The sequence below is a fragment of the Paramisgurnus dabryanus genome, chromosome 1 (assembly GCF_030506205.2).
Source record: "Paramisgurnus dabryanus chromosome 1, PD_genome_1.1, whole genome shotgun sequence".
NCBI lineage: Eukaryota > Metazoa > Chordata > Actinopteri > Cypriniformes > Cobitidae > Paramisgurnus > Paramisgurnus dabryanus.
In genome coordinates this window covers 52,105,476-52,121,212 of record NC_133337.1, presented here as the reverse complement: position 1 = coordinate 52,121,212, position 15,737 = coordinate 52,105,476, and the positions used below count along the sequence as shown (strand labels likewise).

The 15,737-nt window shown below is 35.8% G+C and overlaps 2 long non-coding RNA genes across 5 annotated transcripts in view; one reads left to right on the top strand and one right to left on the bottom strand.

The window, feature by feature from the left end:
* LOC135720598 (uncharacterized) overlaps positions 1-13,930 on the top strand; it is a 68,940-nt gene extending 55,010 nt beyond the window's left edge. Inside the window, exons 3-4 of the long non-coding RNA XR_010521307.2 lie at positions 11,256-11,329; positions 12,229-13,930. This is a non-coding gene — a long non-coding RNA (uncharacterized lncRNA). The remainder of the gene's footprint in view (positions 1-11,255; positions 11,330-12,228) is intronic.
* On the bottom strand, positions 2,342-8,198 carry LOC135720243 (uncharacterized). Of its 4 annotated transcripts, XR_012337960.1 has the most exons (5): positions 7,898-8,198; positions 3,553-3,609; positions 3,350-3,413; positions 3,002-3,063; positions 2,342-2,842 (listed from the first exon to the last, which is right to left on the bottom strand). It is a non-coding gene; the product is annotated as an uncharacterized lncRNA (long non-coding RNA). The 4 variants fall into 4 exon arrangements; XR_012337959.1 differs by having other exon boundaries at positions 3,350-3,609; XR_010521243.1 differs by lacking the exon at positions 7,898-8,198 and having other exon boundaries at positions 3,553-3,887.
* Positions 13,931-15,737: the final 1,807 nt, after the last annotated feature.

Genomic DNA, 15,737 nt, shown 5'->3' with positions numbered 1-15,737 from the left:
CGAATGATCCGGCACAAACTGCAAGTCTGGAAAAAAGTGGTATAGTGTTCCTGATTCTCAATCTGTGGATGTTTTCATCGCTAAAAGGGAGTTTGGGAACTTACAGCGAAGCAAAGTTGACAACAGGTTTACTCGAGACAGCGCAAGCTAGCACGAAGGTAAAGCTAATCTTTTACATTAAAGCAATGACGCAGTTAGTGACAATTCTCTCAGACCAATCAGTGATCTACAGTGTTTTCGCTTCACATTTTGGTGTCAGCTCGGGTCGCTTGGAACCCCAACCGAGGTGGTATTAAAAAAAGTATCGGGTAATACGTACTGCACCCAGTGGAAAAGCTCCCAAAAGTAAGCTGACGTGATGCAAACCGTGGGGTACTATGCAATGGAAAAGCGCCATTTAGATGCAAAGCTGTACTTTTGAAAGGCTATTGCCCCAGTGACAGCTTTGGTGCATATTTTCATAATTTTTTTCTGACAGTGTGTTTTATATTGATCTTTTGGTATTGTTTATTCTTAGTATTTTTCTGGTTTATCCATTTTTGTATATTTATTTACATTATATTGTCTGATTTATTGTTTCTCTTGCTCTTCTGTTTCGAGTACCAAGTACAGGTGACAATAAAGATCTTGAATCTGTTCCTTTAAATATATGTATGAAGAAGTGTTGGGTCACTGGAGATATTTTTGTTCTGCATTCTGTCTTCTTTCTGATGTGGGATGCTTTACCTATTGATCAGTCCACATCTGCGTGTACAGGCAAGCCTGTAGTTTTGAAATTGGAATAGATTTTCTTCCTTCCACATTGATCGGCTCAGGTGACAGCTAATTACTCAATGCTACGGTTTGCGTGTTTTATGCAGAGTTAATGTTATTTCATATGGTCCCTTTGTTACGGTGCTTTAGTTGACTGACACGTTTTCACATCTGTTGTAATGTTTCTGCCGTCACGTCACAGGGCGTGTACTTAGCGTGCTAAGATGTAATGGGATGTTTGTGTTTTCATTTCCGTTGGTTAATATTTTGTTGCTGTGGCTGGCTGTAGATAAGATACAACAGGTGCGTGTGTTTGTGAGGCATGTTCCTGCTAAAAACTGCGTGTGTTTTTTTCTGTGGAGATTTATCTCATCTAAACAAGGAATTAATAACCGTGATTAGCAAACAGTGATATGGTTTCTTTGAATACGACTTTATTCTAAGAGACAACCAAGCTTGACCTTTTACCATATGTGCACAAACACACACATGCGTATCAAAACAGCAACCCCCTTTAAGATAACCTATCCTCCAAGAGCAAAGTATATTGCATACTGAGGGGCAAGACATTGATCACATGTACAGTGTACAGTGGACTCTTATTTGGACACTTAAGCCAAACTTAAGATGTGTCAATGCTAAAGCTTTACTTTCTTTGCCGTTTGTGAACCAACTGGTCTCAAGGTTATTTTAGTGGATGTATGAAGTCATTTGATCTCAAGGATACACAGATGCCTTAATAACCGCAGGTGTAGTTTGTCATATTAACTGTGGACATATTTGAAACACTTTTTTGCTAGTGTCCTTTTTATGCATGTTAAGGCTGATTTATATCTCTCCATATGATGATCTATGGTGTAGCCTCTAGATCTTTGTTTTTACTTCTGTGTCGTTTGGCATGGATGTTACACATGCAAGCATAGGCACCATTTTTTTTTCTGGTGGGTGCTCGGAATAACATCACGCAACACTTGGGTTGCTTAGCAACGGCAGACGCTACAGGACCGCCTAAGCACTTTAAAAAGAAAGGTTTTAAACGCGAAATGTGAAGCACTCTTTATTCCGCTTATTCATCAATGCATTGTAGATATTACAACTCGCGAGATCCGCCAATTCAAGAAGCACCCAAATTTCAAAAGTGTTTAGTGATTGAAATTAATTAAATATGTCTGCCATTTTTCTGTGGGTGCTTAGACATTTTGGTGGGTCCCACAGATTGGCACCTACACTGTTAACGATTTCCCTGTATTTTTACAGTACGGTACTGGCAGCACGGTTGCCAGTAAGTTACTGTATTTTGGTTTTACAGTACTGTACTGTAATACCATTTTACAGTACACAAACTAGTACTGTATAGTTACAAAGCAGTACTGTACTGTAATTTTACAATATTTTATTACAGTAGTCTATTTTTACAGTAATTTATTGTAATGTCTATATTGACCCATAAATACTATTTATTACTTATTGCAGTTAATACAATAATATTATATAAAATAGCTAGAGATTTAGGTTTAAATCTATAGTTATTAATATGGTAAAAATGCTAAATTAAAACATAATGAATTAAAAGGCAATCCAAGCAATGTATGTATCAAAATTTTATTTAAAAAAACATTTAATTGAAACAAACATATTTAAAACAAGATTTTAAACAATAATAAACATATAATCAAGTAACATAAAATAAAATCAACAAGTATAAACAAGTTTGGAGACCCCTGCTGTAACATATTTAACTCTGGCAAATAGAACACTGTTCCATAGTTTGAAGTTTTCAGTTTAAAGTCCATCATCGACTAAAAGGTAACATTTCACTGTGGTAAAAAGAACACTGGCCCATAGTTTTAAATATTCTACTTAAATTTCATTTAACACTAAAAATAAATGCATTAAACTGTGGCAGACAGACCACAGTGGCCTTTACTTTGAAGTCGTCCATTCGAACTCAATCAGGGACTGCATGAAGCTGTTCACATGGGGGTTAATGGCCACAGCTTTTCTCTGCACCAAGTTCCTTGTCTTTTTGCTTGCTCCTTGTCTGGATGTGCACTTTTTCCCATCTTTGGAATTAATTCTATCCAGAAACCTGTTAGAAATATCATAAACATTAAGTCAACAAATATAAGATAGAAAAAGATTCTTAAAAAATTAAACTCAGCCTTGAATTTACTCCTATTCTGAAACCTTTTGCTCTTATTCTACTGTTCCACACCTAATTTCACTAAAATACAGAAGATTCACTTACCGCTGAACAAACTCTTTCCTCAATGGACAGCATCCACATGGATCCTGTCATGATTGAATGTCCTGAACAGAAAGTACAATTGTTACTGATTTGGACACAACTTTTTATTCTGAAAACAAAATCTTTTGTCAATAAAGTCCAGGGACACCTCTGCTAAATAAATACAATTATTAAATTAAATTTCTTATAAACAAAGTCTGAATATTTCTGTTTGTATATTTCTACATGGCAAACTAAGACAATTGTGTACATGTTGTGTATGGTCGTGTTACAGTGTTGTGTGTGAATGAGTGAATGAGTGTATACATGGGTATTTAAAGAAACTGTAGTGGTAAAGTGCAAACTTACCGAACATAATGTGCTTGGTGTGTGTCTGGTATCACCCGTTGTGCCTCCACATCTGCCTTAACTCCTGAAAAGTGCAATGACACTCATGTAAACTACAAATAAAAAGTCAGCCACATTCCTGTGTAATTTTGCATGTGACGTGAAAGCATTTAATATTGCAGTCGAAAAAATACATGACTTGTAACTGTACATCATGTACTTGCCTGGTGCCTTTAAAGATGATCCATCTTACCCAATCCAGTTTACAAGCAATGGTAAGACTGTAAAAAAGACAAATGTTACAAAATCTGTTAGCCATAGAAATAAATAGACATTGTGAAGGAAATGGTAAAAGAAAATTTAGTAACACTTTACTATAAGAGTTTATTCCTTAACATTTGGTAATGCCTTAGCTAATATGAACTAACAATGAACAATATATTTTACAACATTAATAATATTTGATAATGTTCATTGTGCAGAGACAAAGTGATTGATTTAAAAATTTATTAAGTGTTTAAATCTAATATCATGCTATGCTAACAAATAAAACATTACTGTAAGTGTTTAGTCAGTTGTAAAACAAATATATATATATATATATATATATATATATATATATATATATATATATATATATATATATATATATATATATATATATATATTAGTTGTTATTAGGGCTGTCAAATTTTAATTCGAATTTCGAATATTCGTCGAATGTAAAAAAAATATGCATATTCGAACGTAAAACTTTGCATTCGAATTTTACCTGTGTCAGGAAGCTCACGCAACGTGATGATGACGTAACTGACGCGGATTGTTATACAGAGCGTTAGCGGCTCAGCCAACTATGCGAAGCAATTGCCAGCGTTATTCATTTGAAAAATAGCAAGAAAAGACAGTGGGGATTACGAGTCGGACAGAATACATATTAAAAGGGCTGTGTGATGCTTCTTTGGTTTTTGGAGCATCAACTGGAATTCAACCGCAAAGTGAAACTAACTGAGATGACAGAATTAGTGTCGTCTGCTTCTAAATGCAGTTTTAAAGTTTAAAATAACTGATCAACACGAAAGTGCCATAATACAGCTGCTTGTTCAGCAACATTAAAACCATATGTGCATCTACAGAGTCCACACCGCATATGAGAGAGTTGCAATGTAACGCCGCGTTGGCTTTATTTTAATAACTGACTGGAAACTTGACTTTCACCTGGAAATTTGATATGCAAGTTTTTCATCAACATTATCTACATGATGATATAAACATGATGATCATCTGCCAACTCGACTGTTTCAGCACGTCCTCTATTAATTACGGAGATTCTGCTTTATTAACGGCTTCGCTCTGCGCGTAAGTTAAACATTTCTGTTCTGTACTTTATTACTCGCATATATTTCTACATATTTTCAACCAAGGAACCAACAAAATATAATATAAGTTGTTGTGAATAGCGTTTAAGCTTGACAAAATTTAAATGACTAATGATCTTTCCCACTTATTTTGGCTTAAATAAAGATTCATTCGTTTTTATACTTTATTAGAAACACGTAAATTTATCTACTTATATATTATATAAAATGCCCTATATTAACCTCTTCAACCCTGAGGACCCTGTCCCGGGTCCAGAATTTCGTATTTTGACTTAATATAAAAGATTCTTTTAATCTTTGATGCTCCGTCATTGACCCCAGTAACACATATGAGATACTGTTTGAAAGCTTAGAGTCTCTACTTTCTGCAGATATGCATCACTTTGACACATCTTTTACTGTAAGAAAGTTATTTACACTTAATTTACACTATCACCCCCCCAATATTTTATTATATCATTTAATATTTACATATTTCATATTTTTCAAAAATGACAAACATGGGCAAGTCTTATATCAAATGAAAGCTCTCATTCTCAGGAATAAGGCTACAGTGTTATTTTTGATCTATTATCAACACATATCCAACAATCATCGAATGAAAAATAAGGTAAAAAATGGTCTTTTGTAAACATATGTGAAACTTGAGTGTGGACTGCCTCAGATTTCACATATTGCCACAAATGATACACCATCTTTTATTTTAGGTCCTACTCTAAACAATGAGTCCATTCACAGCATTTTCTTTGGTTGTGTGCATAATTAATCCCTTGCTATTTATTATATGTGCAAAACAAAAAATTAATATTTATATGAAAAATGTATTTTCACACCCTTTAGTAAAATGAGAATAACTTTTGAATGCGACATGCTAAAGAGTTCATTCTTTTTTTGGGTGTTTACTGTCTGCTGCTGCTAACAACCAGAACTGTCTGCAGTCTGCTAGAGCACCCAGAACCAGAGTTATACACTATCAAAGACAGTGTTTACAACATAAAAAAGAAAATTTTGTGTTTTATCATATGAAAAACAACATAAATAACAATATTTGTCACAAACCGCAGCTTTTTATGTAACTTCAAAGGGTTTTCTTTAAAATGATATAAAGAAATTGCATTTATTCCACTGTATGTGGTTATGGGAGCACTTCAAATGTTTTTAGGCAGAAATTGTATACAAAAAGGGTATTATTCCTCCCATCAGTTGGAGTAAAATAACTTTTGCATAGATTATGATAGAGAAAAAATTCCTTTTTCCTCTGTAAGCTGACAATTGCTGGAATCAAACAAAACTCTCTGCAGGGACCTGAGATACCCAGGGCCAGAGTTATATACTTTCAAATAAAAACTTTAGAAAAAAACATCAAAAAGCGCCTATTTATTTTTGTGTTTATTAGAGGACTGATATCACATACAACCATGTTGAGCACTTTCAACAGTGTTTTATGTAATTTCAAAGGGTTACCTGCAAAATGATACCAAACTTTTGTATGTAAACCTCTGCATGTGGGTATGGGATGCTTTTGAAATTGGGTAGGCCAAATCCAAGCGAAAATCCCCAAAATAGCTTCAGGGTGTAAGAAGTTAATATGCATTGTCTATGTATGGCATTCGTTTTGTACATTTACAGGTGCACAAATATACTGGTTAATTTTGATTTCATTAAGACACCGTTGTGTTCTGTATTGACTGAGGCTCTGTACATTTTTTTTAAATTTAATTAATGTATGGTACATAAAATAATATGTACATTTTGCATTTTGCACTTCCAGATTTCTATGTGCACTTTTGTTCCTTTGCATATGAATTTATGAAATTATGTTTAATTTATTAGTGTTTATAACATTAGTTTTAACAAAAAATATGCTGTGCATGATTTGTTTATATCATTGGGGCTTTGTGCTGCGCCCTCTTGTGGGATTTTAGGAGTATTTTCTCCAAGATAAAGTAGGTCTTTATAATTCGAATATAATTCGAATTTTTTTATTTTTCAAGGACGAATTTCGAATGTACTTGTTCAGCCATTTTGACAGCCCTAGTTGTTATATTACATATATTATATCTAAATATCTAAATAAGTCTTTTTTTAATTATAACATCTTGTCTACAGAAAATCTCTGAAAATGTCTCGTTTAGTGCAGAAAATAGCGATTTATAGTGACAAGGTAAAAAGACTGTCCCTTTAATGTTTTACCCGGACCGGCTGCGGTGTAACACGCTATTTCACGCAAAGTTTTTTAACAAGTTAGTAGCTAGCTGCTCACTTTAAAGATAAACATGATCGCCTAAATCTGAGCAATCCTGGTGATGCCAGTTTCCTACACGATGTTATAATGGACTATTTTACATCCAGAGATGAAGGATCAGATGACAGAGACGAGAAGACAAAGGTACGTAAATGCGGAGCCCATTCTCTTTTCGTGCATTGATTTGATGTGTTTTGGAAACTTATATATACTGCATGTAATGCATCTGAAGTGGTGGAAACAATATGCCATAAAAATGTATTGGACAACTTACTGGGAGTGTAAAACGCTTAAGAGAAGATATTCTCTGCTTTTGCGGATATACCGTAATATAATAACAACAACAATACGCGCGGCAATCCCTTTCGTTCATCTGATATTAAGATGGTCTGAATGATATTTGGTCGAAGTTAAAGCTGCGATGAGTTCGATGCATGTATCCAGTTAAATATGAGGTTTCTTGTTTTCACTTCTGTGGAGGAGTTCGGTACTACAGTATGCTGTGTACGGCGTGTCAAGTCCTGTCTGTTTACAACCACAGCCTTACCAAACAGTCGAACTTAATACTTTTCTCTGACGCTAACTGAACGGATGAAACGCCGAGATAAACGACCGTTATGCTGGGACCGCAAGACCGCGCTGGCGGGTTGTCTTTGTCCATTTCGTTAAAAATAGTTTCATTGTCACCACACTTTCATCACAATATAAACTCACCAAAACCCTCATAATTTAGTTAAAACAACCCTATATTCATTAAAAAAGGTGTAAAGCGAGTTAAAGCAGCGGTAGACATCTGTGTGTAAGCTTACTTTCTGGGGGAGATTGAAACTTTGTTGGCGACCGTTTTTCTCTCTCATTGCACGTTTAAAACAATATTGTGACAAACTATTGACAACATTCTTAAACTAAAAATTAAGTTTTCATGAAACAGAAATATTTCAAACTTACCGAACTGCCAGAAATCAATCGTCCTCCTTCAGCTGCAGCCAGGAGTTGTGCTCTCTCTCCCTCTGTGTGATTTGACTCTGGCGCACTTTCTCTGATTATTGCAAGTACACCTGGCACATTACAGCAATGGCTACAGCAAGGTTACATCAAGACCAAAATATACTGTAAAATTTTCCCGCTCAAACAAATTTACCCAGAATGCATTATGAACTGCAGTACTGTACTGTAATGTATACATACAGTATAGTACTGTGGATTTTTACAGTAATGTACTGCTAAATCTACAGCGACATCTAACAGTGTATGCATGCAAGTTGCTAATAGACAGTGGCCACAGGCATGTTACTGGTGTAACCCATAACCAGTTAAAAAAAGTAGTATGCTTTAGTATATTAGAAATATGATTGAAGTACATGAAGTATAAAACAATTATGCTTCTGCTTGTTGTGCTTTATTTAAAGAGTATTTAATATGTACTTTTTAAAAGTATACTTCTGGTGTATGCACAAAATGTACTTAAACACAACTAGAATTTGCATTTAGAATTTTACATGAAATGGCGATACAATACAATTGTTATAATGTAAGTTTGCTTAATTGCTCATGAAACTTGATTTTCAGTGGTGTATTTTACACTGAAAAAAATTATTCATTGAATTTAATAAATTTTTTAAGGTAAGTGGTTGCAATCAATTTATTTAAGCTACATTTAAACAAAAAAGACTAGTAAAGTAAAATAAAATATAAAACTTTTGTTTAAATGTAGCTTAAGGGAATAGTCTACCCTTTTGCCATATTAAACTATGTTATTACCTCAACTTAGACGAATTAATACATATCTATCTTTTTTCAATTCGTGCACTGTACAGCGCGTCGTGAATGTGTTAGCATTTAGCCTAGACCCATTCATTCCTATGGTACCAAACAGGGAAGCCACCAAACACTTCCGTGTTTTCCCTATTTAAAGACTGTTACATGAGGAGTTATACTAGTAAGTATGGTGCCACAAAATAAAACTTTTTTTTGTTACCATAGGAATGAATGGGGCTAGGCTAAATGCTAACACATTCATAACGTGCTGTACAGTGCACGCATTGAAAAAAGATAGGTATGTATTAATTCATCTAGGTTGAGGTAATAACATAGTTTAATATGGCAAAAGAGTAGACTATTCCTTTAAATAAATTGATTGCAACCACTTACCTTAAAAAATTTATTAAATTCAATGAATAATTTTTTTCAGTGTAGTTGTTCCATTTTAGTATACTATTTACACTTGTGTAGTCAAATAGATGTTAAGTTTAAGTTAATACATAATTGAATACACTTTACTATACTTGGATTTGACGAAAACAGTACAAAATGTAGAAAATATACTTCGTACACTTTTAAAGTATATTTTTAATAGAATTATTTTTCACCTAAGGCGAAAGCCAAAGAAGCACCAGCTTGTTGCTTGTTTGAGTACATTGTTGAAGAAGCATCATCCTCAACTTGGTCCTTGATCTTATATGTATGAGGAAATGCGATGGAGATTTTGTTTTTTGACCCGAGAGAGGGATTCTAGGAGACCAATCACAGCACTAGTATTGATGGATTGTTAAATTTTTGGAAAACTGTGTGTCAGGCTATTCCTGGCGTAGGTCCGACGCAGAAGTAAAAATCAGCCATAACGTCCCTTTTTTGTTGAAATGGTTAAAGGAAAACACCACCGTTTTTCAATATCATACAATGTTCTTTCCTCAACTTAGCCTTATTAATACATACCTATCTTTTTTCAATGCGTGCACTTAATCTTTCTACAGCGTGTCATGAATGTGTTAGCATTTAGCCTAGCCCCATTCATTCCTTAGGATCCAAACAGGGATACATTTAGAAGCCACCAAACACTTCCATGTTTTCCCTATTTAAAGACTGTTACATGAGTAGTTACACAAGTAAGTATGGTGGCACAAAATAAAACGTGGAGGATAAAAAATGAGAACTATATTGTATGGCGGATGAGCACTTAGTTTGCAGCACTTGGACCTCGCCGTGCAGTAACATCATCACTCCTGACTACTCCCCCTCTCGCTCAAACTTCCGTCAATATTACTGCGCCCAAGGTCGAGGTGCTGCAAACTAAGTGCTCTTGGGAAACATGGAAGTGTTTGGTGGCTTCTAAATTCATCCCTGTTTGGATCCTAAGGAATGAATGGGGCTAGGCTAAATGCTAACCCATTCACGATGCGCTGTACAAAGATTAAGTGCACGCATTGAATAAAGATAGGTATGTATTAATTTGCCTAGTTGAGGTAAGAACATAGTAAATTATTGAAAAATGGATGTGTTTTCCTTTAATTAGACATAATTACATGCAACTAAAACCTAATTTTAATGTCTAACACTTCTGTTGAAACATTTACAGTGGAAAAGAAGCTAAACATGATCAAATAATACTTCCTTTGTGTAAATTTTCCAAATAACAATCTCTGTTTTTATATCAAACAGACTGAATATTTTGTTTTGAATTCTGCAAGAAATTTGGCTAAGATGTTTTAGCATGTGCAGTTTATTGTCTCTTCATTATTTCCTGATTTTGTTTATTTTCACACGTGTTAACGACTTCACAGCTTGCCCAGAACAACAGGGAGAATTTGCCAACACGGTCTTGATTATATAAACGAAAACGCGGTACGACAAATCTGTAATGTGTTTGGTGAATGGGAAGTTTGTATGAACTCACCGATATGACAGATGAGTTAAGTACGTGTATGTGTGTGTGTGTGTGTGTGTGTGTGTGTGTGTGTGTGTGTGTGTGTGTGTGTATGGCAGTAGGAGCTCATGGCCGCCGGATACGGATGTTCCAGCCAGAACCGTCGTGTGTGTCCACCTCTCTTATCTCCCGCAGATCCCTCCCTTTCATCTCCCTTCAGACCTACAGGGTACTGGACTTAACCCCTCCCTAAAATATATTCGCCTTGTTACACACACACTCAATCCAAGGCCGCTATCTCATTGCCACAGATGAGGGCCTTCATGTACAGGCCAAATGATTCCCACCCCCATCCTCATCCCATGGTTCGTTCCCATCTCACCTGGCTTGTTTTATTCTATCCCCCTCCTTCTCCGTTAACTCTCTCACCCTCCCTCTTTATCCTGTCCCTCCTGTTGTTTTTCTGCCTTTGACTTGACTCTAATCTGAGTCTATGTGACATCTGGAATGTCCTCTGGTTTTGATCGAGATAGTGGGAGAAGGGGGAAGGACATCGCTGAACGCAGGCAGACACATTTAAAGACCGTAATTTACGGCATCTATTGTTTTAATTACACAGTTGGGATTCAGTTCGGCTCACTGCATTTGTTTTTGTCCTTTCAGGATCTTCAGCGACACCGTGTCAGACATGAAAACCCAAGACTATCGTCCCAGCCCTGTGAAATCACAGACACAGAGTAAGTATAGACATCACTTTACAAAAACAATGTGTACACAAAAAGGTACAAAAGCACTGGGATGGTACCCTTGAAAAAGGTCCTACTATATACCGTTTAGGTGCAGATATGTACCTTTGAGGTACTAATATGAACACTCTTAAAACGGTTGTGTTAAAACAACACATTTTCTGTGACAACATCTCTGTGTTATTATTGGAACAACACATCTTGTGTTGTTTTAACACATCTTGTGTTTTCACTTTTATTTATTTAAACACAAAATCAACACATAATGTGTTAAAATAACATAACACAAAACAGTGTGTTAAAAATGAACACATCCTTTCCTAGACTGCACCCTTTAGGTACAAATGTGTACTTTTTTTAAAGGCTACCGCCCAGGTAAAAGCTTTTGTACCTTGTGTTTTTGCAAATCCCATGCCATACATGCACACTTAAATGGGTGGTTTTTAACCCAAGGTTTGGTAAAATATGGACAAACCCAAATGTTGGTTTATAGGGGTAGTTTACCCAAAAATGAAAATTTTGTCATCATTTACTCACACTCAAATTGTTATAAACCTGTATAAAAAAATTTTTTCTTCTGCTGAACACAAAGGAAGATATTTTGGCAATGTTTGCTTGAGCATCATTGACTTCCATAGTATTTTTCTTTCCAACTATGGAAGTCTTTGGTGCTCCTGTTTTGTACTTGATTACTAATATCTTCCCTTGTGTTCAGCAAATTGAAAGAAATGTATACAGATTTGTAACAACTTGAGGATGAGTAAATGACAGAATTTTCATCTCTTTAGATTAACCTAGAAAATGTCAATATTTGCCCAAACCATTAGTTGAAAAGCCCAACATAGGTTAATTTAAACCTAATGTTTGGGTTTGATTTGATCCAACCATAGGTTTCACCCAACAACCCAGTGTGTAATTTCATGAAAGTCAAGTTTTGAATACAAGGAATATTCCAGTTGTAGTCTGCAATAAAGATGACACTATGAACAGTCTATCAGGTAAATTCCCAACCTATTAACCCAACATCTGGCCCCTTTAACACACGGTTGAGGTGTGTAAATGCACACATGCACACAAATTTTATTCCAACAAACACATTCTTTAACTTGCAACAAAAACAGACCTACACACACAGATTTGGTGGCCGGAGTGTAACCCTTCTTCTAACATAAACACCAGATCTCACCTTTGAACTCTTCACCTTTCATCCTGCTAAGCGGTCCGTGGTGTTTTTCTTTCTTTTTATGAACATAACCGTGGCTAAAAATAAGTTCTCATTTCTTTCACCTAAAATAGCTTACCGTCTTTCCCTTTAACTGTTCTCACCTTCTCCCAGCCATTATGATGTTTCTGTATTTAACCTAATTAATTCTGCAGTGGCCTAAATGGGATTAGGAATTACCCTGCTTTGGGCATACAGACCTCCAAAGACTTGAATGTTCTTGGACTTCATTTAAATCTTTTCCAATTTCATCCGACAGCTAACACATCTTTTTTTGTGATAAACAATTGATTTTGGATACTATTATTTTTAAGGAATCTTTCCTTTGTTTTCAACTTAAAGCTCCCGTTCTTTCTGTGTTTTTGAAGATTTGATTGTGTTTATAGTGGGCAATATAACGTGTTCATGTTTCACGTGTAAAAAAAACACAGTATTTTTCACACAATTTACTTATCTGTATAGCGCTGTTGTCCTAAAAATGGGCTGATGTCTTCCTTGTTCTATGAAGTCCCTCCTTCAGAAATACATAATGAGTTCTGATTGTGTAGTTTGTTTAGTGTGTTGTGATTCGACAGCAGCTTAGCTTAGCAGAGCCGTTTGAGCCAAAGCTGGTGACTGATGTATTAATGTGGGCGGAGTTTAGTCAAAAAAACATTTTACTGACGTCATTAAAGCAGGAAGTAGAGGGCTGTAGTCAAAACCATAGACAGTAAAAGAAATGGACACAGCGACCCCGTTGGATTCAACGGAGACAAGTGAAGCCAATTAGAAGCTCACACTTCCGGGGGGTCGAGCGTACTGCGCAGACTCAAACTGAGCTTGGTGACGTGAGCAACCTGACTGACAAGTGTAAGTCTTCTAGTAGCTGTGCCAAGAGAAATCTGAATCACCCACCGAATCTTGCAGAAACGGCGAGCGTGAACAGGAGTCCATTTTGTATTAAGTATATTTAGTATTCTGATTAATTACTTTGTCATTTTGCATAGTATTTATTTATTTTAATGTTTAACGCCAGTACGCTATGTTCTACATGCGCTTCTCCTCCTGTCCATACGGTAATTTCTCTACTGTGCGACAGAGAGTCGCGTGGTTATGACGCAATCGTTAGCATAGTTTTACTAAAACTGCTTCTACTGTGCCTTAACGTAAGATACAAGGTAATGGAGCCTTTTATACATTTTCGTGTTTCTTTAGAAATAATTGATGCACAAATTGAGTCTTTAAACGCCTCAGATGTAAAGTTATTCACTGTCAAAGTGACGCCAAAATGAATGGGAGTCAATGGAATGCTAAGAGCAGGTGGGGGTCCGCTAGCTAATGGCGGTGCCCAGGGCTGCTTCAATAAAATATGAAACCCTGCCCCCCTGGTCAAAACCGGCCGTTCGCTTTAGGCTTTAAAAGAGGATTTCTATTAAAGAAAATATATCGCCTGACAGTGAACTTTGAGCTTTATCATTTTACAGGTATTATTTATGCTATAATAGCAACATTACACACTAACTAGGGTTTTAAAAATGGAATTGGGAAGAACGTGACCTTTAAAGACAACTTTTCAAAAACATTTGGTGGAATATTCAAGGTTTGAGTTCTCTAGAAATACATGTGTATGATAAATGTACTTTATGCACTGCAAGTCGCTTCAGATAAAAGGATCTCTCCTTCCTGCTATCCATTAGGCATTTGTTAGGAAGAAGTTAGTCAGGTTGTGTGTATAATCATGGTAGCATTGGCGGGAATGCGTGAGATGATTATTCCTGTGTATGTAATGATACTCTGCTGCTGGGAAACGTTCACACTCTTCCAAAGGTTTATTCTTTCTGCAGTTGTGTACCTTTATGTGTCAGGGAGAACAGGGGATATGAGGTTTGGTGAAGTGCATTATGAACAAGAGCAGCACATCAAGATTGAATCAAGTTAATAAACTCAATGTCCCAGGGTAAATTTTTATATGTGTCATTGATATATGATATGATAAGATATGATATGATATGATATATGAATTGAAGAGTCCAGATGCAAAACCCTCACCATGTTTTCTTTTAACTCATTCCCTGCCAGCCATTTTTTGAAAAGTTGCCCGCCAACATTTTTTGTGATTTTCACAAAAGCTTCACAAAATGCCTTCCAGGAAAATTTTCTTCTAAAAATATATAAATATACAAATATATCTAATAAAAGAACAGATCCTCTGTTTTTAAACATACAATAAACAAACAAACAAAACGAGAGAAAAAAATGTCATCCAATATATTTTTTCTGTGCTTATAAACTCTTAAATATGCATTTATAAATATTTTTAGCAAAAAGCTGAAATAATTGCATTTTTGTGAAGGATTTTTTAAAGATCAGATTCAGAATGATTATCAAAACATACACAGAGTTTAAAGGGATAGTTCGGCCAAAAATTATATTAAACCCATGATTTACTCACCCCCAAGCTGTCCGAGTTGCATATGTCCATCGTTTTTCAGACAAACACATTTTCGGATATTTTAGAAAAAGTTTTAGATCTTTCAGTTGATTAAATGTAATGTTACGGGGTCCACGACCTTCAAGTCCAAAAAAAGTGCATCCATCCTTCACAAAATAAATCCAAACGGCTCCAGGATGATAAACAAAGGTCTTCTGAGGGTAATCCGTGCAGTGGTGTTGTAGAACTGTCCATATTTAAAACTTTGTTAACGTAAATAACTACATTCCGGTAGCGCCGCCATCTTAGTCGCGTCCGCATTCAGGATGAGAGCTTACGCAGCCTACGGAGGCTACTCTGCTGCTGCTCTGTGCCCCCGCCCTCCAAATTTGTCATACGTCACTTAGAAAAGTGCGTACACTATGCTAATACTCTCTAAGATGGCGGCGCTACCGGAAGGTAGTTATTTACGTTTATAAAGTTTTAAATATGGATATTTCTACAACAACACCGTGCGGATTACCCTCAGAAGACCTTTGTTTATCATCCTGGAGCCGTTTGGATTTATTTTGTGAAGGATGGATGCACTTTTTTTGGACTTGAAGGTCGTGGACCCCGTAACATTACATTTAATCAACTGAAAGATCTAAAACATTTTCTAAAATATCCGGAAAAATGTGTTTGTCTGACATATGCAACTCGGACAGCTTGGGGGTGAGTAAATCATGGGTTTAATATCATTTTTGGCCGAACTATCCCTTTAAAAT